The 23,881-nt window shown below is 38.3% G+C and overlaps 1 protein-coding gene across 1 annotated transcript in view; it reads left to right on the top strand.

Annotated features, from left to right (window-relative positions):
• spop (speckle type BTB/POZ protein) overlaps nt 1-23,881 on the top strand; it is a 77,365-nt gene that overhangs the window by 18,768 nt on the left and 34,716 nt on the right. Inside the window, exon 2 of the mRNA XM_079634371.1 lies at nt 5,184-5,323. The gene's annotated coding sequence lies outside the window, so the exon portion shown is untranslated. The remainder of the gene's footprint in view (nt 1-5,183; nt 5,324-23,881) is intronic.

Consider the following 23,881-nt stretch of genomic DNA (forward strand, 5'->3'; position numbering starts at 1 on the left):
GCAGCGCTCTTCATGTTGACACTTATTCTCTCTCATGATGTTTTGACACACTACAGCTTCTCTCTGAAGAACACACCTGTACCTCTTGCTGCCTAATGCTATGATACCTTCAAATTTGACTGTGCAGTAGTCGAAGAGTGTGGAAAGAGTGATACAAAGCAGCATGTCCTTCTCCATCCTTTTTATTTTGGTTATTGTTTTAAACTTTGGATGCAGTGAATGGGGGATCCGCTACGTTTCTTCAATCCTTCTGAGTGAATGTACTGTAAATGACATGACTCAGTGCTGCCCTCTGACTGGTAGAGTAAAAAAAAAAAAGCAATTGTACTGCCAATGTGTCGAACTCGTCCATACACATTTATCCATTTTTGAGTATACTACTTTGAAAGCTGTGCGAACACGACTCTGCGTGAGACTGAGCGGAACGTGGAAAATGTAGAATACCCGGGCCTTTAGATGTTCCCTTTCTCCGGTCATAATTATGATGTGATGGGTATTCTTCAAGTAATCAGATAATTTTGTTTTACAAATGTATAGTATTTATTTCTGTTTTTACTTAATGACACAGTAGCCCTGTAGATCAGCATTTCTAACTTACAACGGAAAGTGATAGATTATGGCAAAGATTTAAAGGGTTAGTTCACACAAAAATGAAAGTTCTGTCATTAATCACCCTCCTGTCGTTCCAAACCCTTAAGACCTTCGTTCATCTTCGGAACACAAATTAAGATATCTTTGATGAAATCCAAAAGCTTCCTGCCCCCGATAGACTGCAACGTCATAACCTCTCAAGGCCAAGAAAGGTAGAACCGAAAATTCTCGGGACAGCAGCATCTGTCCAAATTTTAATCTTAACCGTTCTATTTCATCAGAAACGATCTGAAAACAGGGCTTTAAGTGTAAAATACCGAATTTGTCCTTTAAGACATCGTTAAAATAGTCCTGCGACTACATGGTTCAACCTCAATTTTATGACATGACAAGAGTACGTTTTGTGCGCAAAAAAACAAAAATAATGACTTTATTCAAAGTTGACTTTATTTCTTCTCCTCTGTGTCAGTCTCCAACACTCTTCATGTGAGCCCCACGACGTGTGATGCTGACGCAGTAGCCGGCCAATACTGAGCCAGCGTTCTGATGTAGAACCCGGAACCGCTGCGCTGTGTTTAATGTGAGCTGCGTCAGAGACTGATGATGAGCACTTTTGCCGTTCGCAATAATCTTTGTGCTTTGAATGTCCTTACCATCACTTTGATTTACTTTGAATCAATTTAATGCATCTTTACTAAATAAGTATTACTTTCTTTAAAAATTAAATCTTAATCACCCTATACTTTTGAATGGTATTTATTTTATATAATGGATGTCAAACGGAATATTTAAAATTAATAGATTTACAATTTCGGCATTTGTCAGTTATCAGCTGTAACCTAAAAATAATTGCCAGACTGAATAATAATTAGTGCTTTGTGGTTCCATTTAAATTAGCATTTGAATGAGGTCACCCTTCTCATAAATTTGATATCTTGTAATGGTTCTTTAAGGAATAATTCACTCCAAAATTGTGAACTCTGCTTATTCCTTTAATGGCCCACCCCTGATAACCGTTTTATTATTTATGGCCGTTATCAAAGGAAATCTAATGTCGATGCAGGATGTTTAAAACAGTTCTTACATGTATTCAGTCACTTTCTTTTTTTTATGCTTCCATTTTTATTCAGCTCACTCTTTCACTTTGTTTCTCATCTTCTGTCTTTTCTACTTCTCTCTTTATCGCTGGCTCTCTTTCTTTCCATCTCTCCTAGCAGTAGATTGCCGTCCGGTGCTGAGTTGATCATCTGTCTCTATCTGTCTCTTTCACTCCCTCACTTCATCTCTCTCACTCTCATCTCTTGTGCTCACACATTCATTCTTTAACTACTGAAGCACCTTTTGGCGATTGTTATTTAATTCAATTGTTGGGTCTAATATTGATTTAAGCTGCATGCGATGTGTAAACCTGAATTTGCTTTTTTAACATTGATCTACTTCCAGTTTTTATATGCCTCCATATTTGGAATGTTGTGAATTATTATTTATTTTTTTGCTTTCTCGACAAGGAAGTGTGTGTTTTGAGAAGATCTGTTTATGTGCTGTTTGTGAGAAGGACGTCAGGAAACTATTCTTTACCTCCATCTATCCATCATCAGATGAAGGGACTTGTTTCTTTTTTTCATCTCTTTGCAGTAAAGGTGTGAAAATCAATAGTATTGTGATTCTTTTGCAGTGCTGAATAGATGCTCTCAGGCTGAGTATCAATTTTAATTATTATTGTGCATGTCAAGGAATTGACTTTCTAAAGCTCATTAGATGGCATAATAACTTTCTTCTTCAATTAGAGCGCAGAGGAGAGAATCCTGTGAAGCGTATTACAGCTGCACAGGTTTGAAATACCTTCTCTGCTTCTTGGGAAGAACCACTGACAGTTTTATGGGATCATATTTGAAAGTCATAGTTGCCCCCAAAAACTGAAAATGTCACCATTTACTCACCCTCATGTTATTCCAAACCCATATGACTTCATATCTTTCATGAAGAATAAAATGAGAAAGACTTGGAATATAACACACAAGTAATTTGTTGTGTGCTCCACAGCATCTTTTCCATTCACATTTATAGAAAAGAACAGAGTGCATTCTTTCTGTAACATTTTTCAAAACTTTTATTTATTTTTTGATCCACAGAAGAAAGTCATACAGATTTGGAATGACAAGTGTTTGTAATTTTCATATATAGGTGAACGATCAATGAAAGATAAAGGAAATTACAAGGAATCATTTCATTTTGAAACCGATTGAATGAATGTATATTGTGATGGAACGGCTGTCTCCCCTTATTGTCACCACCTCGCCCCTTTAATCGTCGCCCTTCTCCAGGTTCCCAACAGGAGTGGGTGAGCGAGAGAGAGAGAGAGATAGGGCGCAGTAACAACCAGGACTTGGCGGCGCGTGATGAGGCACACCTGAATCGAATGGAGCCCCGTCACCGCCGCGGTTAAATGCCGAGCGCGCATGTCCTCGAGAGACCGGTGTCTTCCAAGGTGCATGCACACAGCTGTCCTTGTGGGTCCAGGAAGGGGAGTATGAGGGATTCCCACACCGCCATATGTGCCGAGTCGCCGGACCCGTGGTCTGGATGGGAAACACACATTTGCGCCGACGGGCTAGGATGCCGGGCCACCATTCCCTCTCATGCCCCGCGACCTCAGGGAAGAACAGCTGTTGAGGAGAAGCCATCGCGCTTCGCTAGGGCTGGGCGATATGGCCAAAAAAAATCTTATCTCTGTTTTTTTTTTGGTTGAATGGCTATGTACGGTATACATCTCAGTATTTTCTACGTTTTTCTATTTGGATAAAAAAAAAAATCTTTATTTAATTTAAAACATGTTATTTCACATCCTGCCAAATGATGTCCTACAAAACAATGTTCATTCTAACATTGTAAATTTACAATCTAAAGACAAAAATGATTTTATTTTTAAATTCACTTAACCAAAAAACAAAAGCACAGACTGGTATTAGCCTAAGGTTACCCCATTATAATTGACACTTTCATAAAAATACACTTGTAGGTTTAAAATTCTACATAGCTAATGTATTGTCCAACAACAAATATTTTAGCAATATACATTTTAGTAAAGATTATTGCACTCCATCTGTTTGGCGTGCATCCGTGTGACAGCGCTCGTTCATGGAAGTCTGTGGATTTTAGCGGCGATTCGCTTGCAGTACGCGCGTCCTCTCCTGACAGCAAAATGGAAATATTTGCATGACTTTCTAACGTTTACAGAATACAGATGGAGAGATAAACCTTTGAAATGCAAGTTATGCACTGAGGAAAGCATCACATCTCAAATGGATTAAACAGCGCAAGTGTCTGCCAGCGCACATGTATCTCAGAGCATCTGATGGGGCACTTAAAACTATAGGCCCTACGTGTTAACTATATCTCACCAGTTATTTTGAAGCCCTTAATATAAAGCATGGCTCATGTTTTGGATTATGCACCTTCCCCGCAGCGTGAATACTTCACTGCGTCCTCTGCTATTCTTCAGATGCACTTGCAAAGTACTATATATCAATATAAATGGAATTGCCTCAGTCCATATAGTTTATAAAAAAATCAATATATCGTACAAACTCAATATACCGCCCAGCCCTACCCCTCGTGCCTCGGACCAGACAGAGGGGAGCTCGTGCAGCTGCCGGACCTCACCTCACCCGTACCTGGGCCCGTCCTGCTGCAGTTGATGCTTTGCTCCAATGCGTTGGAGTTCAATGACATGAGTCATCTGAAACGGGCTTAATTCAGTCATCAGTGAGTGCGTCATGTGACCGATAATCTCTCACTTTACACCTACACCTGCTGTACTAGACCGGACACACACATATTCTTCTAGTTGACAGGATAGTGAATCCAGCCCTCAGTACCGCCGTGAGCAGGTTTTTAGATGATAATGGCGTTAAGCTGTGGAGATTTGGGCTTCCCTGGGAGTGTAGAGCAGTTAGAGCCCAGATTGTGTTTGTAGTCATGTCTAGGGGATGATGGGATTGATTTCTGAACTGGTCTGAGTCCTTCAGGGCTTCAGACTGATCAACTCTCCTTGAGCGGTTCCTCCTCCTTAAATACCTGACTGTCTAGCGCTTTGTGAAGACTTTTTTTTAAAAAAAATTTTAAGCATTGCTGTGATATGATTTCATGATGGAGAAAAACATGTAAACCGTTTGTACTCGGTCAAGAAGGTTATTATTATAGATTGTATTTTGATTCTGTTATATAATACTACTTTTACAGTTAAGTGAATGCAGCTGTTTTTGCAGATTTAATTTGATTAATCTTGTCTTTTGGTTTGCGTCCAAGTTACACGTCAAGTTTTTAATTCGAATGATACAGTACTTGCTTAATTATTTATGTATGTATGTATATGTAACCATGAAATTATGCTTTTTATATAATTAATATTTATCAATATTTTATATACATTTTATAAAATTATTTGTAAAAGCATATAATAGCATTATGTTTTTTATGTTTGATTTAAGACATGTTTCAATTGTGTGGTTTATAATAGTTCCATTTAGCTGTACTCTCGTTCTGTGACATTTATCTGACTTCACACCATTCTCTTCTGCCTCTTTTCTCAGATCTCTTTCTGGACACATAATTTTACAGTAAATCAAACGCATAGAGGCACGCCGCATAATCCGCGAGGCTGAGAACTTCTGACGGAGAGAGTGAGAAACTGCTGCCACGTGATGCCACATCTCTGCCTCGTCACCAATAGGTAAGAAACATTTGTGTGGTGGGTAAAAGGCATGGCAGACCTATTAAACTTGATGAATTTGAAAAACAAGATCAAAACTTTTATATGACTGCTTTGTACTTTTTGTATAATGCACATGTATTGTTTTGTGTGAAGCTTTGATTCAGGGTCACTTGCGCTATAAGCTACATGACGCATAGCGGGAGTGATTCAAATAGAGGAAATAGTGGTTTAGGGAAGAACAAGGAGAGAGAAATAAAATGTGCATTTTTTTAATGGAAAGAGAGGGACACTAAGAGATTTTGGAGAGATGTGAAGTGGAGGCAAAAAGAAAAAGGAGATGAACCTAAGTAAAAAGGTGAAGGCTTGGTGCTGGAGGAAGCAGATTTGAGCATCTTGATGACAATGGGGCAACGGAAGTGACACTTTTACTAATGTAACAGCTAATAATGGACTGTGGAGTGCTATAAAACGCTCTGTGGAAATGTAGGGAAAACTTGAATAACACATGAGAAGTTCTGGAGGACATGTTTTAAATCTGTTTTCTGTCAGACCACGTACCCATATCCAAGAGGTGAAGGACTCTCATTGAGCTCACAGACAGACTCATCTGCTAACTTAAAACACACCAACACACATCTCTCTCTCTCAGGTGCGTGTAGTACGGATGACCCTGTGGTGATCACAGGCTTGAGTGCATTACTACTGACAGGATAATTAGCTGTTCATGACCTCGTGTCTGTTTTTATCCCCGTCTCTGTTCTCTACATCTTTTTCAGCATTGCCCGATGGCTCTTTTATCTCATAAGAGAGGCACACTGTCTCTGTCTTTCTCTCCCTCTCTGTAGTTGATGACTGTTCAGGTTTTTGTACATGTGTGAATTGGTCGTATCGAGCTAATCCAGATTATATGAACCTTTCTTTGCTAATCTGAATCTTAAAGGATAATTCCGGTATTTAACACATTGAGTCTATATTGTAGTTTGTTTTGGATGAACAAGAGTGGTGGACAAATTTTTTTTGACAATGGTTCCTCTCTTGAGTTTTTGACTATAAAAGAATTGGCCATGGACCCATTTAACATTGGAGTCAATGGTCATGTCCGAAAATGTCATTAAAACAGCCAATATTGTTCGTTTACAAAACTGTTAAACTCACCGAGTGGTTAGTGATGTTAGTTGATGTTCCAGAAACAAAAAGTGTTGCGAAATACAGTTTCTGTCGTGTTTTATTCGTCATTTTGTAAAATCCCATTGAATTCTGTTGAAGGACTGCGTGCTCGTTAATATAAATGCGCTAACGGAAACGGAAAGGGGGCTGTTTACATTTGGTCGATGTAGTCTTTTTGCTCGCTTCCGTTTCTCATAAGGCTAGCGAGCAGAGCAACTGTGCTCCCGGAGAGTAAGCGAAATAAACAATAATTTTTTTAGGAACTTTACCGCAGTTTTTGACCGCACAAATTCTAACCATATTGAAAGACGTGACCACTGACAAGTGCAATATGAAGTTGAACTCGACTGTGACCGTGAGTGTCCCGCGAGACATAAACATCGGTTATCGCCATCAAGTGGCTGGGAGTGTGCTAACGCTTCAGATTCAAATATTGAGCGGAAGTTACACAGTTGTGAAGTGTCTGAAAAAATAGTTCCACTATAGCAAAATAAACGGATTGGAATCATATATTGCGACGATATATTGTTTATAATCATCAACGAACACCACTAACCACTCGGTGAGTTTAACAGTTTTGTAAACTAACATTATTGGCTGTTTTAATGACATTTTCGGACATGACCATTGACTCCAATGTTAAATGGGCCCATGGCCAATTCTATTATAGTCAAAAACTCGAGAGAGGAACCATTGTCAAAAAAATGTTGTCCACCACTCTTGTTCATCCAAAACAAACTACAATATAGACTCAAGGTGTTAAATACCGGAATTATCCTTTAACAAATTAACTGTATATCTCCTTATACTAACCCTACCCCTAAATCTACCCATCTCAGAAAACTTTCTGCAACTCATTCTGTATGATTTATAAGCTTGTTTCCTCATTGGGGACCTCAATTTAGGTCCCCACAGTAACACGAGTCCCTGTGAGTCATTGTGCATTCAGGTTCAATTCCCCACTGGGATAGAAAAAACGTGTGTGCATGCACAATGTTAGTTTGACCCACAGTGATTTAAGTGTTGATTTATTCAAATCAAAGATATATAAACTATCTACTATCGGTTATTGTTCATATGTAGTTTTTTTTTCTTCAGATTATTGCGTTTTAGAAATAAAACCAATTGAGAAAGTTTGTATTCTTTTTAGATGATATTATGCTTCTATATTATGTGCTTTATCAATTTTGTAAACTTCAACCTCTATTTGTGATTCTTCTGAGTCTGATGTAATGAAACTATAGTAAGGAAGTGAAAGCATGTTGGTTACTGGCATTGAGGCCAATGCATGTAGAACATGAAAGTGGATGTTAGAGCGGTTTTATTTTATATTCCTTATGCCGGGTGTTTTTTTGCACCAAAGCAGTTGTAATTTAGTTGTACATTACCGTTTTACACCCTCTCTCTGATGTTTAGTGTTAAATGGTTTTTGTTATTGTACCTTTGAAAACTTCAGTATGTACGCTAATGTTAAAAAGTTTGGGGTCGATAAGAGACTTTCAAAAATATTTGTAAAAATCTTATGCTCACCAAGGCTGCGTTTATTTGCTCAGTTTGATCAATTTTATTACAATATAATTTGGGGTTACAATATACAAAAACATTCAGCATCATTACTGAAGTCTTCAGTGGCACATGATCCTTCAGAAATCATTCAATAGTTGGTGGTCAAGAAACATTTCTTATCAGTTTAAAAAAACGTTGTGATTCTTAATTTTTTTTTAATGGAAACCATGATGCAGTATTCTAAATTAAAGGCCTGTTCACACCAGGAACTATAAAGATAACACCAGTGGACGATATCTTTATTTATTCCAAGTGTGTGCTTGTCTGTCACTTTAAATGCTTGAGCTTGTCACAGCAGGATGGATTCTGATTGGCTGTCAATGTTTTTATCGTTCATCAGCTGGATAAAATCACTCTGAAAGTGAATACAACTATCGTTTGCCTGTGAACTCTCCTATTCTTTAATATTGAGAATGATTTTTAAAACTATATATATTTTTAGTAATCTTTATAGTCATCGTCATCGTGATTTTAAGGATGATTAGAACGTTTAAAATAATAATATTTATATATATATATATATATTTTAACATTATGTCATACAAATGTCTTTACTGTCACTTTTGATTAATTGAATGCATACTTGCTAAAAATTAGCCTGGAAATCCAGACCTAAATCTGAAAGATTAATGGTCTGGTGTCGCTTAATGAAAATCGTCCCGCTCGAGGGGCGGCACCAAGCGTGCATTTGAAAATCTCACTGCACGCAATTGGCTAACACTACGACCAATCACAACAATACACGAGGCGACGTATCACTAAGCCCCGTTACCAGCGGAGTAGTAGTGGGAAGTTCGGATCATTTTACTGACTCGGATCTTTGAATCTCGTTCAAAATGAACAAATCTTTTTTCAAGTAATTTCGTTCACTTCAGCATAATATAATTAAAATGTCATACTAAATAGCCCAACACATCTAGTACTTAGGAAAATGTTGATTACCTTTGAAGAGTTGGGTCCAACTTAAGTCCAGGCTATTGCAGTCTGTTAATTCACCTTACCTCCTGATCCAAGACGTTCTTTCTTTTGCAACTTCAAATTTATCGCGTCTACTCTGTTCCCCTCCTCTCGTGTCTGTCTTCGGGTTCGAACTTGAGCGGAGCTAACTGGTAGATTATACTTTTGCCGTATCCGGTCGGCAAAACAGCAAAAACTTCCTTCTTGCAAAGGAACGATTCGAGCGCCGTCTTCTGTTCCTCTTTTAGAGAAAAAGGCAAGTCTAAATCTTTCATTGTAGCGCCCAAAGCTGTTTCAAACAACTGGTGTTCATCCATAGCCATCTTGCAATGTTTACTAATGACTTCGATGTCACAGCGCTGTCGTCATCTGTTTAGCTCACCTCTGGCCCGCCTATATCAGATAACCCGATGTGATTGGTGCAGCTCAGATAGAGGGGCATATTTAATGAGCATTATTACTCGACACCAGAGCTACTCGCTGAGCAAATTCAAATTGTGCTCTCGCGAGAACTCTGGAGTTCCAGGGCAGCTAAAAATAATAATAATAATAAAAAAATATATATTGACGCCAAACTTTTGAGCGGTAGTGTAAATTATCTTTTTTATAATTGGCTGATATGTGCATATGTTTAGTTGAACAATTAACAATTTTACAGTGGACTGTGCTAACCAGTATGACACGGCAAAGGTGAAACCCATACAGCTGTCAAAATGTTCTGCCATTTTGTCACGGACACGGCAGTATGGGATTTGTTTTTGGGGTTCATGTTTACGACGTCCTCCTGGGTGTACAGTAGAATCCCTGAGTGTGAAAAGTCAGTTTGTTTGCAGTGACAGAAAGCCTCTGTTAAAGATCCATTTGCACGTTACAGCACTCAAACCAAATTTAAACGGTGACTTCCTCCCTGTTATTTAAGAGGTGTAAACACATGCAGTGTAAAATCCTCCCGGTTTCAGATGTTGCCTGTTACAAAGGCTGTTGAGAGGAGAAAGTCTCACGCTTCGTCTCTTACAGTGCCTCACATTCTGCTTTTTTTTTTTTTTTATAAATTACCATTCGCCAGCTTATTTAATTCTTTGAATGTTATTCTCTTTCACGTTCTGGTGTGCGTACATGGGCACTAGATGTAGAATATTCAGTGGGATGTGTCTGCATCAGGTAATTGGATGGCGTAGTGTCACGGGCTCAGTTTAAAGCCACATGCATATTCCGCAACGCCACAATCCTACACACACTCAGTCACACAAACTCATACATTTACTCAGTAGGGGTGAAACGATTCACATACGAAAGAAACAGCATATGGTTTGCCACCCACAGTTCGGCACGTGTTTGAACCACGGTTCATCTTGTTTAATGATGTTTCAGAAAATATAAATACATTTGTGAGGTTTTCGTCAATTTTGAAAGGTAGTTATGGCATTCAGCATATAGCAAGAAAAATAAACTACAAAACATGTCAAATTGACTTGACATACAAAGATGTGAATACATATTAGTGTACTTTATATCACATGTCTGTGCCCGTATGCTTGCCCTGTCTCACTCAGACTCACATGGTAGCATTGGTCTGGGAAAAACCTCTTTGAAGGTCTTACAGATATGCTTGTTCACAGTAACAGTTTGTCCTGCAATTACCAAATTTGTTATTTATTATTATTGCAGATTATTATTGATTTGCATTACTTAACCTGAACAAAACCTTAGAGATGGTAAACAAGTCTTACAAGATGCAAATGATTTTCAAGCAGAATAGTCTCTAATGCTTAAAGGAGTAGTTCTCTTTAAAATGAAAATTAGCCCATGATTTATTCGCCCTCAAGCCATCCTAGGTGTATATTACTTTCTTCTTTCAGATGAATACAATTGGTGTTATATTAATAACCCTGACGCTTCCAAGCTTTATAATGGCAGTAGATTGCAACCATCAGATTGAAGCTCAAAAAAGTGCATCCATTCATTATAAAAGTGCTCCACACGGCTCAAACTCCGATTGACTCATTCCTGCATGTTTTATATTTAAAAAAAAGTTTACTCAACGTAGTGACATCTTTTCTACCATACATTTAAGGACAGAAATTGCTAGAAATAAATATTCTGGTTACCGGTACTATTCCTCCCTAATGATTCCATTTCCTTTGGTTTCATTGATCTATTCTTTTAATACTTTTGAGGAATAACTTTTTTTTTTTGACCCACTAAAATAATTTGTTTATGGCATCAGATTGCATTCGTTCTCAGTTGTTTTTTTCGGTTACAGATTCAGTTTGTTTTTATTTATCTCAATTTTTAATAGTTTTATAAGTATAATGTGTATGCCGCAGAATATGGGTTAATGCTTGTTAATTGTAAATTCAGATTTGTATCCTAGTGATAGAAATCAATTGTTGCGTTGGCCTCAAATTAGTGCACTCCCTTATAATGCCGTGGCAATATTTACTGTATACGGAACCATGGTAAAAACATAACCGTGAGGAAGTTAAATCATTTCACTCCTAATACTCTGTTAAACTCTTTTATTCACGCCCTTTCTTGTGCTGGATCCTGGTCACCATTCACAGGGCTGTTGGCTAAAGCAGTCAGTATTAGCACTGACACATGTCCTGTGGAGGAAGAGTGCAGTTAACCCTCTCATTTCACCATGGCAGCCCATTGTCTTTAACGGCTGCATTTCTGCTGTTGCTTAGACAGCATGACAAGTTAACAGAAGACTTGATCTTAATTGGCTCTGCCGAAGGCACTTTTGTGTGTTTGTGTGCGGGCATGCACACCCGTTTAGGGGGCCAGTTCATTGATGTTAACTTTTAAAGTGTGGGCGTTATGTGTAACTGGGAGTTTTCATTAGCTTTGTTATGGTGGATGCTGGTCTTTTTGGGATCAGCTTATTTCTGTGACTTTGATCTCTGGTGGACTACAGGATGGACACTGTCACCCAATATGGTTTGTGTTAACTTTGCGATGAGGTCACAGGGGAGAGGGGTGCTGGGAGATTCGGCTCGGAGTAATAATCAAACATCTCTTTGTGCTTTCACTATCTCTGTTGTTTAGCCGTCTTCATGATTAGTTGTCTGGATATCTGCACTCCCTTCTCCCCATGTTTTGTTTTTAAGTGAAATATGACTAGTGGTAGTTGCTGGCAATACATTTTCTTACAAATAATAGTAATTAATGACTTATTTTTTCATGTCTCATTTATTCAGCTTATAAATGAAATCTATGATTTCCTTAAAGCTACAATGTGTAAGATTTTCTCCCATCTAGCGGAGAAATTGTAAATGACTATCAACTGAATATTACTTTCTAGCCCCTCCCATTCCGAGAGCGTTTTAATTCCTACGGTGGCCGTAAACAATGATTTTCATCATTGACACGAGGAAAAGTATCCTAGACGTCTTTCTAGCGTTGTGCACAACCATGCTATAGTTAGCCAAGCAACTGTAAAACTTAGAATTTACACACAGGCTGAATTACCTGTCGAGAAGAAAGCAGGCAACTTCGGCGTCCCTTTTAAAATCCTTGCTCCTCAAGAGCTCTTTCCATCTCAGAAAAGCCACTCCAATATTGACTTTGGTCTTGTTGATTTGCCTGTCGCGTTGTCGTTTTAATTCTCTTTCGCTTCCTTGGCGACTCTGTTACTCGAGAAAAGCGTGATCCTCCATCTTCAACAGGCTTTCAAATCTGCCGGCAGTAGCGAGTAATCTCCCACTCGCATTCTTCACGGTGCCACTGAGTGTAAAAGCGCGGAAGGCGAAGCTTGAATTTCCAGGTATGTCCCTCTTTGCTAATGTATTTTCAAGATGGAGGCGCAACATGGCTGCCACCATTCGAGCAGCTCACCCGTATTTATTCTGAATGGCAGATTCTATGCTTACGAGAATACTTGATTAGTTGGTGAAAGTAATTACACATGAGTGAGCACATATAATTATGAAAGAACAAAGTTTTTTTTTTTTAAAGAATCTACTTAAAAAATTACACAGTGTAGCTTTAATGGCTTTGTAACTACATACTACACAGGGTGGAATGTTATGAGTGACAAAAATATTATTATTATTATTAATTTTACATTTGTAATTCTATGTTCCAGTTAAGTAAATGGTAAATGGACTGCATTTATATAGCGCTTTCACAGACCCAATGGCCACCAAAGCGCTTTACATTTTGCCTCACATTCACCCATTCATACACCGACGGCGGTGTCAGCCATACAAGGCGCCATCCTTGGCCTGAGGGGGTCCTAATATGAACTGTAAAGTAAAATTCAATTAAGTTGAGTGAAAAAGAAGTTAAACCAGTTCTTTGCATTCACTGTTATTTTCATATTGGCTCACCGGTATTTTGATTGCAGTAGTATGCTGTCTAAAATCAAGCAAACACACATGTATGTCTTTTTGCTGCGTTTACATGGACTCTAATAATACTAGCACAGTCGGAATAAAAAGTCACATGTAACCACAGCAATCAGAATGAATTGGCCAAATCTGATTACAATTTCAATCGGATTTTAAGTTGCGGTTTAAACATTTTGTAATCAAATCTAGAGGACATGTAAACACTTGATCAAATTGAAAACCGAAACTGAAAAGTACTGCGCACGTGCAATGACATATAAATGGTGTAATGACGACGTATGACACAAGGGAATGAGCTGTTGTTGAATAAAGTGTCATAAAAGACTGTCATGTCATTCTAAAATTCTCCTTCCAGGATGAGTGGAATGAGAGTTTTAGAACCAGTCCTTGTTTCACATTCTTATCCACAGATGCTTTGTTTTGGGTGTGGGAATGGACGTTTTTACTGCTTGACTAATATAAGCAGCACGGCACAATAGTTCATGTGCTCGTCGTCTCCTAATTAGGACCCGAAATCAAAGAAAAGAAGCAATTTAGGAGAGTAGTATGCGCAAACAGTGGGATACGATTTAAAGCTTGTGACATATAAACGCACACATCAACCCCTGTCACTTTATTTAGCTTTCATGTAAACTACGTTCGGATTCATCTCTCAAAATAAATTACGATGAAACAAATGGTGTCCATGTTAACAGCTATTGAAGTGGTCCAGTTCACAAATGAGGGGTTTGGTTTATAAATATCCAATTTAAAATGACTAATTGAATCTTAATATGAACTGCCTCAGTGCTACACAAATACATAAACATTTTTAGGGCTCTGTGCCAGGCTTGTTTAGCTTTTTATTATGTTTGGAAATGTGTCCCCCTTCTCACTTATTTTTTTGCCAACCTCTAGTTATGTTTCAGAAGTACGCCTATGAGGGGAAAAAGTTTTTTTTTTTTTTTTTTGCTCTTGAGTCTCACCAGAAGAAGAGTAAGACAGAGAGACAAAGGGCTTTCACACATGGCTCAAGCTCGGCTGTTGAGGAGTGTTAGGATGTGTGGAAGGAAAGAAGGAATTATCAACAGTGATGACACAACTGTAAGGACAGCCAAAGAAATTAGCAGCTACTGAGCGGCTTTGTGTTTGGCACGTTACGTGAGCGGAGGCTTCTGCTAATTATAATGCTTTTATGCTTCTAAAGAACACCTTTGAAATCTATTGAAGGGGGATAATTGAGCCTGGAAATGTGTTACCTGGCAAAGTCAGGTTGAAGGTCATTACTGAAAATATAAAAGGACCTGATGATCCATTTGAGAGTGCATTCTTTGTTCCTAATGTAAAAATGTTGTTTTAACTCTGCTGAAGTACTTCAAACACCAAATTCGTCATGAACAACAAATTAGAAAAGGACCTGAGGGTGAGCCTTGGGGAACTTCTGACAATTTGAAGGGGTTTTTGTGGTCATTGCTTCCACAAAGCTGATTGGAAAATCCATCAAAAGTTTTTTTTTTTTTTTTTGGAAATTGAATTTCAAGCTATTGAATATATCTATTGAATCTGCCTCGTAGTTTCTTGCTTCTTTTCTTGTGCTTTCAAGCAGTAGTACACAGTATTTTATTCTAAGAGAGAATATTTTGTGGACTTGTTTTGGGGGATTTTTGGAACAGTGCAGAACCATAGAAGGCACTTATGTCCTGCCATTGTTTTCAGTCATGGTTATAATTGTATTTGGGGCAGAGCTGCACGATTCTAGATAAACGGAGAATTGTTTTTTTGTTTTTGTTTATAATAGATCACAATTCTACCACGATTTTGAATAGACAACTAAACAAAATAACATTAAAGCAACACCATGTAGTTTTTCAACCTTTCATAACATATTTCCAAGACCCTTGTGATGGTACATCGACTTACAATAGGTTGAATGACACGTCTGCCATAGCCTGACAACGTCTGTATCGCTTTTACTGGCACTACGGAACTTCGGGGTCCGGGTAGTAACCAGAGCACAAAGGGAACTACAAAATTCAACTGCTTTACGGCATACCTCACTTCCCCCACCACTTCCTCAAGTGAGAGCGTGGTCTCTTGCTCTCTCTCCCGTGCACGCGCTACGCGGTTTGGAGCACGGTCTCGCGGGCTCTAGATTCCGGGAGATTCGGGAGATTTTAACACTTACGCGATTTTAAAAGGCTATTTTGTTGGTGCCCCGTCAGCACTCGGTGCCCTACGCATGCACAGCGCGTGATGCGCCTGGTGGGAGCGGCGGCGCTGGGTATAGCGTCTGTATGTTTGGAGCATTATTCTGATGAAGCCTCATGACTTTTTTTGTCCTAAAAAAAAAAAAAAAAAAAAAAAATTAAGCCTGTCTAAACAGCGTGTACAAGTTTGGTAGGGCATTCTTGCAAGTAAATAATACATGATTAGACGGACAAAATCATCTTTTAGGATAACTATCCTAATGACTGCAGGCTGATAGTCATGTTTGTTTATTTATTTTTCTGGCGAAAGTGTCTTGGCTATAATGCAAATCGATTTTTCAAATTTGCAGATTCATCTATGGTAGCTTGATATTATAATATTGACGATATATGGCTATTACCTACCAAACAAACATTGAATTGAATTAGCATATACATTCTGTTAAACAGTAGACAGGCTACTATAATGATGCTGGCTTGTAAACGTGAGCTATGCGATCTTTTGGCGTTTGAAAAAAAATAAAACCCATGAAATTATGCCATGCTGAAATATATGCCACTGTACCTGGGATGAAGACATTTCACACACAACGCAGGCAGTCTGTCCAAGACGTGAGAACTCCTTCTGCAGAGTTCGGGGGTATCGGCTTGTCAACAAATGCACGTATATCCCCTGGTGTAACCATGACAGATTTTACGACAGTAGTAGAAGACAATACTGTTTCCCACCTGTAGGGGGACCCCGAGAGCAAAAGTTACATGGTGTTACTTTAACAAACATATTACTTTTTGATACTGTTATAACATTGCAGCAATTCACATTTTGTCAGAACATCTAGTAAATTTCATATGTAATTAATTTAAATGAGTCTATTATTATTATTTTAATGAACTATTTAATGACTCATTTAATGACATTGTTTTGAAATTTTTTTGAACAGCATCTTAAATGAATGATTCAATGACAAATACATTTAAGTCACTTGTCGCCAATACTATTGGTGTAATAATATAATTTACATAATCTTTATTTAAAATGTCAAGTTCCTTTCAAAAGTTGACTTTTGTATCACTATCATAGACATCAGTGTTTATATCCGTCATACTTCTGTGATAATTTGAATTATTGTAAGACAGAAATAATGATACTATCTTGAAAAGACTTGTGAAGCTGTTTCATACCTATTCATGACAACTGCTTTCTCTGGGTCAGTGCCAACACAGGTTTGAATATTCTGCTGTGATTGTACTTAATTGCTGTGATTGTACAAAGGTTTAATAGACACAGCCGAATAGTTGTCCTTAAAGGGATACTCCACCGTTTTTTCATATTAAACTATGTTATTCCCTTAACTAATACGAGTTGATGCATGTCTCTCTCGTCTCAGTGCGTGCACTTAATCGCTCTGGCGCACTTAGCTTAGCCCAGTTCATTCATTAGGGACCAAACAGAGATTAAGTTAGAAGCGACCAAACACCTCCACGTTTTCCCTATTTAAATACAGTTACACGAGTAGTTACACAACCAAGTATGGTGACACAAAATAAAACGTGGCGCTTTTCTAAGCGGGTTAAAAAGCACTTCGACTCAGCGCAGTAATATCATCACAGTAATATTATCAGGAGTAATATCATCATTATAGCACTGCTACTTGAGCGGAGTGATAACCGCAGCACCTGAGACGCGCTCTGAACGAACTTTTTGCTCCTCACCACGGCGCGCGGTTATCACTCCTCCCAAGCAGCAGTGCTTCGCCTTCAGAGAATATAGTTCCCAGTATTTATACGGTTAAAATATGTCTGTGTCTCATGTGACTTTGTTTTTTATACACTCTGTGACTATACAAATCACAACATGTAAATAGGAAAATATTTGCGTTATTTTGTCACTTATTTGGATTAGTATGCTAGCTGCAACCATTTATATCCAGTCTTTGTGCTAAGCTAGGCTAGCGGTGGGTGCGTCAAACAGACTTATAGCACGCACGGAGATGAAAAAGGTGTGGACTTATCTAACTCTGCGGGATAAGGTGAATAGGCTAAAGTCCCAAAAAGTCGGAGTGTTCCTTTAAGGAATAACATAGTTTAATATGAAAAAACAGTGGAGTATCCCTTTAAGGAATATGATCGTGTGGGTGTTTGAATCGAGATCGCAATCTTTTAGCAATTAATCGCACAGCTCTAATTTGGGGCATAGGAAAGATCATATTGTTATTCTTAATTTGTTTTATTTAACCTTAAAGGGATACAGACTGAATAAGGGGTGGTATTAGAACAAGAATAGTTTATTTTAAATATACCCTGTATATTAACAAGCAGTCAGTGAGTTAACTGTTCCTACCCACAAAGCTCCCCACCTCTCTCGCCTTAGAGTTTGGAGATGTACCGATTACGGCTGTGGATTTTGGCAGGTTGTGGCCGAGTGTTTTTGCTAACTGTGTTGTTCTGATGGATGTCAGGCGGTGGGTTGCAGGCAGGGGGCCCCCCTGTGGGGCCAATGCCCTTTCAAGAGACACACACACACACACACACTGCTGGAGGAGAATAAGATTATAACTATTCTTTCATTTCTTTCTATGCTAAAGTGGAAGGATGTCAACCGAAAGTCATGTTTAGATTAAAGTAGTATGCTATTACATTTTTAATGTGGGAAAAATATGCAGTGTGTGTGATATTGTTTCACACTTCCATTTTTAATTTATCAATGTTTCTTACGGTTTTTTTTCTTTTAGTGTAATGCAAGTGTGTGTGTTACTGTATATATACCATTCAAAAGTTTTTTTTTTTTCTTCATGGTTTTGAAGAAATCTCTCAAATATTTTTTTCTATTTAATTATTTTTTAAATAGAAAGTTTAACAGATCAGCATTTATTTGAATTAGATTTTTCTTTGTAACAATGTAAAAGTCTTTACTGTCACTTTTTTTTTTTTAAATGTCCTTGCTCAATGAAAATATTAATTTCTTTAAAAAAAAAAAAACACTGACTCTAAACTTTTGGATATATGTATTATTATGTAAAGTAACACTATCAGTACTATGAAAAGCATGCTGGGAACCGCCAGTATCCTACTCTGGCCAGTTTCAGTTATTGAGCTGCATTTTCTTTTCTCCAGGCATGGATTCGCGAATTATGATATTTACAAGTCAAGTGAGTACAGCATACTTTTTTTTTGCTAGACATACAGGCCTTTCTTTCAGTTTATATGTGTGTGTGTTTGTTTACAACCAAGGATTTTTTTTTTTTACTGTGTAAACTTGAGAGAGCCAGCTGTCTAATTGATCACACTGCAGCAGTGTGCAATGGCAAACTGTTAGCACGCACACACACAACGATTTCCTCATTTTGTCTTAATGAGAGAGAGTCTCTCTCTCGCTCTCTCGCTCTCGCTCTCTCTCTCTCTCTCTCTCTCGCGCTCTCTCTCTCTCTCTCTCTCTCTCTCACTCTCACTCTCTGAAAATGATTTAGAACATTTAGTACAGATAATTTAATTTTATGAAGTTAGGGTAAAGTATGTCAAATTTTGTATGAAAAGTCCCTCTAATGTCCTCATTGTTGGGACAGCTGGTGAGATAGTCTCTCTCTAGGGAAATTCAAGGGGGTTTCTTTCACTACAGACATTTTCTTGGACTATACTTTGCTAACTGGAAAAATTAAGCCTCTCTCATACGCACCTTTTTTTAAGGTGAGCTAAATGTGTATACAATTTCAAGTTCCTAGGTCTAGCTGGATGACAAGGTTTACTTGAGCAAGGTCTACAATCTCGCACTCTAGTTTTATGCTTCAGTGTCTCTATTTTCTGGCGTCACCTCATCTATTTTAATCAAGCTGATAATTAACTAACTTTATTTATCCTCAGAAGATGGCAGGAAATGAATGTTTGGATGCATGAAATGATGGTGTCAAGCTGATAAATTCGAAACGTTCCTTCTCAAGTTTATGCTGACAAGTATTGTGCCATCTTATTGACCTGCAATACTCAGAAGCTTGTTTAATTTGACTAAGGCTGAAGTACAGTTTTTCAATTACTCACCCTCATGTCGTTCCAAACCCATGAGAGATTTCTGTCTCTCCATAAATTGATGATTCAAAAAGTTCTTAAAGGGATAATACAAGTAATAAAATGAATGGAGCAGTTTAAGTCAAGTCTTCTGATGAGTGATGATCTCTTTATATGATAGTATACCATAGTACCCCCCCTCATCCGACCAGAAAATGTATACAATGTGTTGTCAGGTGCAATTTTTTGTTTGCAATCTGTTTTCATTAGCGACAAATAACACATTACATCTACTTGTTTTAAATTGAGAAAAATATCGTTTTCATCAAATAAAACTACTTTCTCCGTATATAAAGTTTGTTTTGAATGTCCTTGTTGGATATCCTGTTTGATTTGGAAAGGTCTTATGGAAGTAAAGTGGGTTGCGATTTAACGTTTCATGTTGATTTTAAATGTTAGATGTCAGCCTAACATTGACCCTGAATGTATTTTAGCATTGCATGGGGGGTTTGAATAAGGTCAAGTAAAAGTCTGTTACTCTCTTCCAACATATCTCTTTCATTCTGTGTCTATGGAGAGAGAAAAAAGAGACTGGATAAAATTAAACCAGAAAGAAAAAAGTCTTCGATAAATTTGACCCATCTTCCCAAAGTTTTATCCTCTGTAAAACCCTCGCCAAACCCATGCTAAACCCCTCCCCTTTTCTATATTAAGCCACTCCCCTTTCCTATACACAGCCAAAAGTGTGTAGTTGATGCTTGCTCTGTGGGAGGAGTTTAAATAAGGGAAAGGTCATGTCATAGTTCTCGTTTCCTCACAAGAAGCGCAGGCCTGTGGGGAGAGTCTGCTGGGTGGGGCTGTACTTCATGTTTCTCTTTCAAGTCGCAACTAAAAGAGAATTTGAGCGCAGAAACGCTGTGTGTTTTCTCTCCCTCGCTCTCTCTCCCCTCCCCTCATTAATTCATTAATTATTTTGGCTGGGTAACGGTTGCAGTAATGAATTCCTCGAGGGCTGAATCTCCTTGCCTGGCACCCGTCTCATCCCACCCGCCTCGCATGTGCCAGCCGATCAGATCTCAGATGCTGTCTGACACTGCTGTAAACTAATCGTGATTTAACCAAGTTTGTTGTATCTTAGGCTCTAGTCACACTTGGTTGGTTCCATTGCTTGGTCAGATGTTGAACCACAGATTCACTGCTTTAATATTGACGTTTTGGTTCCTTTAGATTTATCGTATGCATCACAAGAAACATGCAAGTTGCACTCTAAAGGCTATTTATTTAGAGATAGCAGCAATGAAAAATGCATTATATTTTTGTAATTTGTGTCTTAGGACTATGCAAAAATGCAAATTATACATTGTTGATAGGGGCTCTAAGCGATGCTGGGTGACGTCACTTCTTGTTGATATCCAAAGTATTGTCAAACAAAACGGAGGCTAGCTAGACCCTCCCTCCTCCTCATCCCGTCTCCTCCCCCTCCCTTCGTTTCCCAGTGAGCATAAACAACGGCTCCGTCGTAAACAAATTTAGTCAAAGTTGTGAATAGCCTATAAATGAACATTCAAATTCATAACAAACAGTGGGTGAATACAATCATTCACACAAGCTTTCGCCCTACTGTGAGTTTGCTTGTTAATTTACAATAGAGATTGATCGCTAGCTGCTATAAACCTATACGTTTACTATTAGCGCTGACTGCCTAGATCTAGCTAATTATATGCTTGTGTTGGTTAGGTGAACACGAACGTCCATTTAGAAAAACTAAAAAATGGATTTACCCACCTGTCCAGCAAAAACCGAGCTACCTGGATGTCCGATTGGAAGCCCCTCTGCCGGCGGAGTTCTCGCCACCTTTCGCAGGCTCTTCCAATGTAAATTCGGGACTTCGCGTTCCTTATCCTTTTCCCTCTTTGAAATTTGTTCATCGGAACGTCGTCTCTTTGGTTTGTGTGTCGGCCATATCAAACTTTAAGAGAATATAATTTTAACTTCCCTCTTCATGCTTCTATCTCCTCCACACCCCCCATTTATGTGCACGCACAGTAATCCCCCAAACCCCACCCCCAAATCTTGCTTGTCGGTGATTGGCTGGAACACTGTTTATGTTTCGTGGTGCGGGTTGGCCCAGTTTGTTTTTGTCGCCGTTTGTGGAGCTTGGGCTGTCTACAGAGACCGCGTTTTTTTACAGTGTGTTCAGTTGACAGGCAGCTAGCGGATAGTGAGGAAATGTTTGCTGTATGTGGAAAAAAAAATGTGGCCTAAACAACGCGTGACTTCACTTATAGCACCTTTAAGGACAGACTCTGGTGTGAATGCGATTTTCTGAATTCACACCAAACGAACAGACTACTCTCACTTTGTTTATCATGGTTGTGTTTGTGAATTTGTTTATCATGAAATGTTACAAGTCAGTCAGGGCACGACAGCGCATGCATTTCACTCGCATTTGTGACTGTAAGCGTTCAAAACTTAGTCTCACTTCCGGCAATATGGATCAATGATTACATGGATCAATTGATGACATATCTCAGCACTTCTCATCAGATTTTCAGTCCAATTAAATGCCCGTCCACTACATTATAAATGGACACTGAAGCTGCGGCTAAAATCTGTCATTTGTTCACACATTTACTTTTCTACATGGTAAATGGCACATAGTGCACAATTTAAGGGATAGGGAACTATTCAGACAGTGTAAATATGCTTTCCATTGTGACGAATGAAGTCTGGTATTTTTGCATTACTGTCAAGTGAACTGCGGCAGCGTGCAAACGGTATGCTCTGGTTTAGAGACACGATAGCACAGGTCACATGACCGAGTCAGTGCAGACCCAAAACATATCGGACCCATTTGAATTCTGCACAGAACTCTATATTTTAAAGCGATATTGAGGACATTAGGAGGGAACTGCTACTTTACCGAGCTCAACGGATCTGGCTGAGCTGTGATAAAAACAAAATGCTACTGGCTACTTTTTTTTTTTAAAGGGGAGGAGCTTTCTTTGTTCTTTATGCACTCCTACATTTTCATTGGTAAAAAAAGCTTCAAGCCCTGTCAGTGTGTTGACTGAAAATGTATTATTTGCTATGAAATTAAGACCTAAACGTCAGCTGTCTCTTAAATCCCTAGATAATGTATGCGTGGTTCCAGTTATGAAGTCATATATTGAATAGTTTGCTTACTAATGAACAGGATCACATGTGAAATATGCTGTTTCTTTGATCTGGTGTGTGCCTGGAAGCTCAGATTCCCCCTCTCATACCTCTCTGACATCTGTAGTGTGTGTGTGTATCCTCTTTGTGTCCTGTGGATTATCGCCTGTTACTTGGCCCAGGCGGAATCTGAGGATTTTCTGTGTCGATTTAGTGGGGAAATCTGTGGAATGGATTTACATGTTAAATGCAGCCGAAAGTGTTGTACTTCTATTGGTAACTAAAAACAATTAAATTAAAAACTTTGTGAATCTTCGAATAAACTACAACTTTGTGGAAATGTAGGCTGGAAGATTTCTGTGTGGGCCTGTCTGTTACTTGTTACGGCATGGTGTGTAACCTGTTGTTTGTTTGTGTGTCTGTTTGTGTTTTCAGTGACACCGAAAGGTAGTTAGCTGATTCGTGAGTGATATGTTGCCATAAGGTGAGTTTGTGTTGACAGATCTGATAGATGGTGATACAAAGACCAGTGGAAATTAAGTTCAGAAAGCAGATAACTGGAGACACATGATGGGAGACACGCGCATGGAAATTAATTGCCAGGAAGTTGGTGGTAATTTGAATTGCAAATGGACACCAACTTGTTCCCCGACTTGAATGATTAATATTTTATTGTTTTACTGAGTGAAAATGCCACAAGTGTTTTTCATCAGAAACAAATAGCACAAAGGAAGGAGGAGAGATTGGCTTAACTGAGAATAATGAGTTGCAAGGTGTTGAATATTGTCTCTGAACATTAATTCCAGTGTGTGAAGTAGGGCTGGGTAATATATTGCACATGAGAGTAATAAGACAAACTTTTTATAATATCTTTTTTAGTTTGACTTGTAGATTTGGTGAATTTGTAAGTTTGACATATATAAATAAAACTGTCAATTTCAATGAATCGATTAAAGGGATACAGTGAAATTCCTGCAACTGAAAATATTTGGCCAAAACGGCAAAAAGTTTTGGCTGAATCAGTGATGTTTCATTTAATAAATTTTCTGATTACATGTTCTGTCATTGTATTGCGTGCACACAACTTTGATAAGATGCAATATACATTATTCATATATAAAAAGGTGTAGCTAATGCTAATAACTATTTATTATTATATTATTTCACTGCAAATACATTATTAAATATTC

Source organism: Phoxinus phoxinus (assembly GCF_949152265.1).
Source record: "Phoxinus phoxinus genome assembly, chromosome: 1".
Classification (NCBI taxonomy): domain Eukaryota; kingdom Metazoa; phylum Chordata; class Actinopteri; order Cypriniformes; family Leuciscidae; genus Phoxinus; species Phoxinus phoxinus.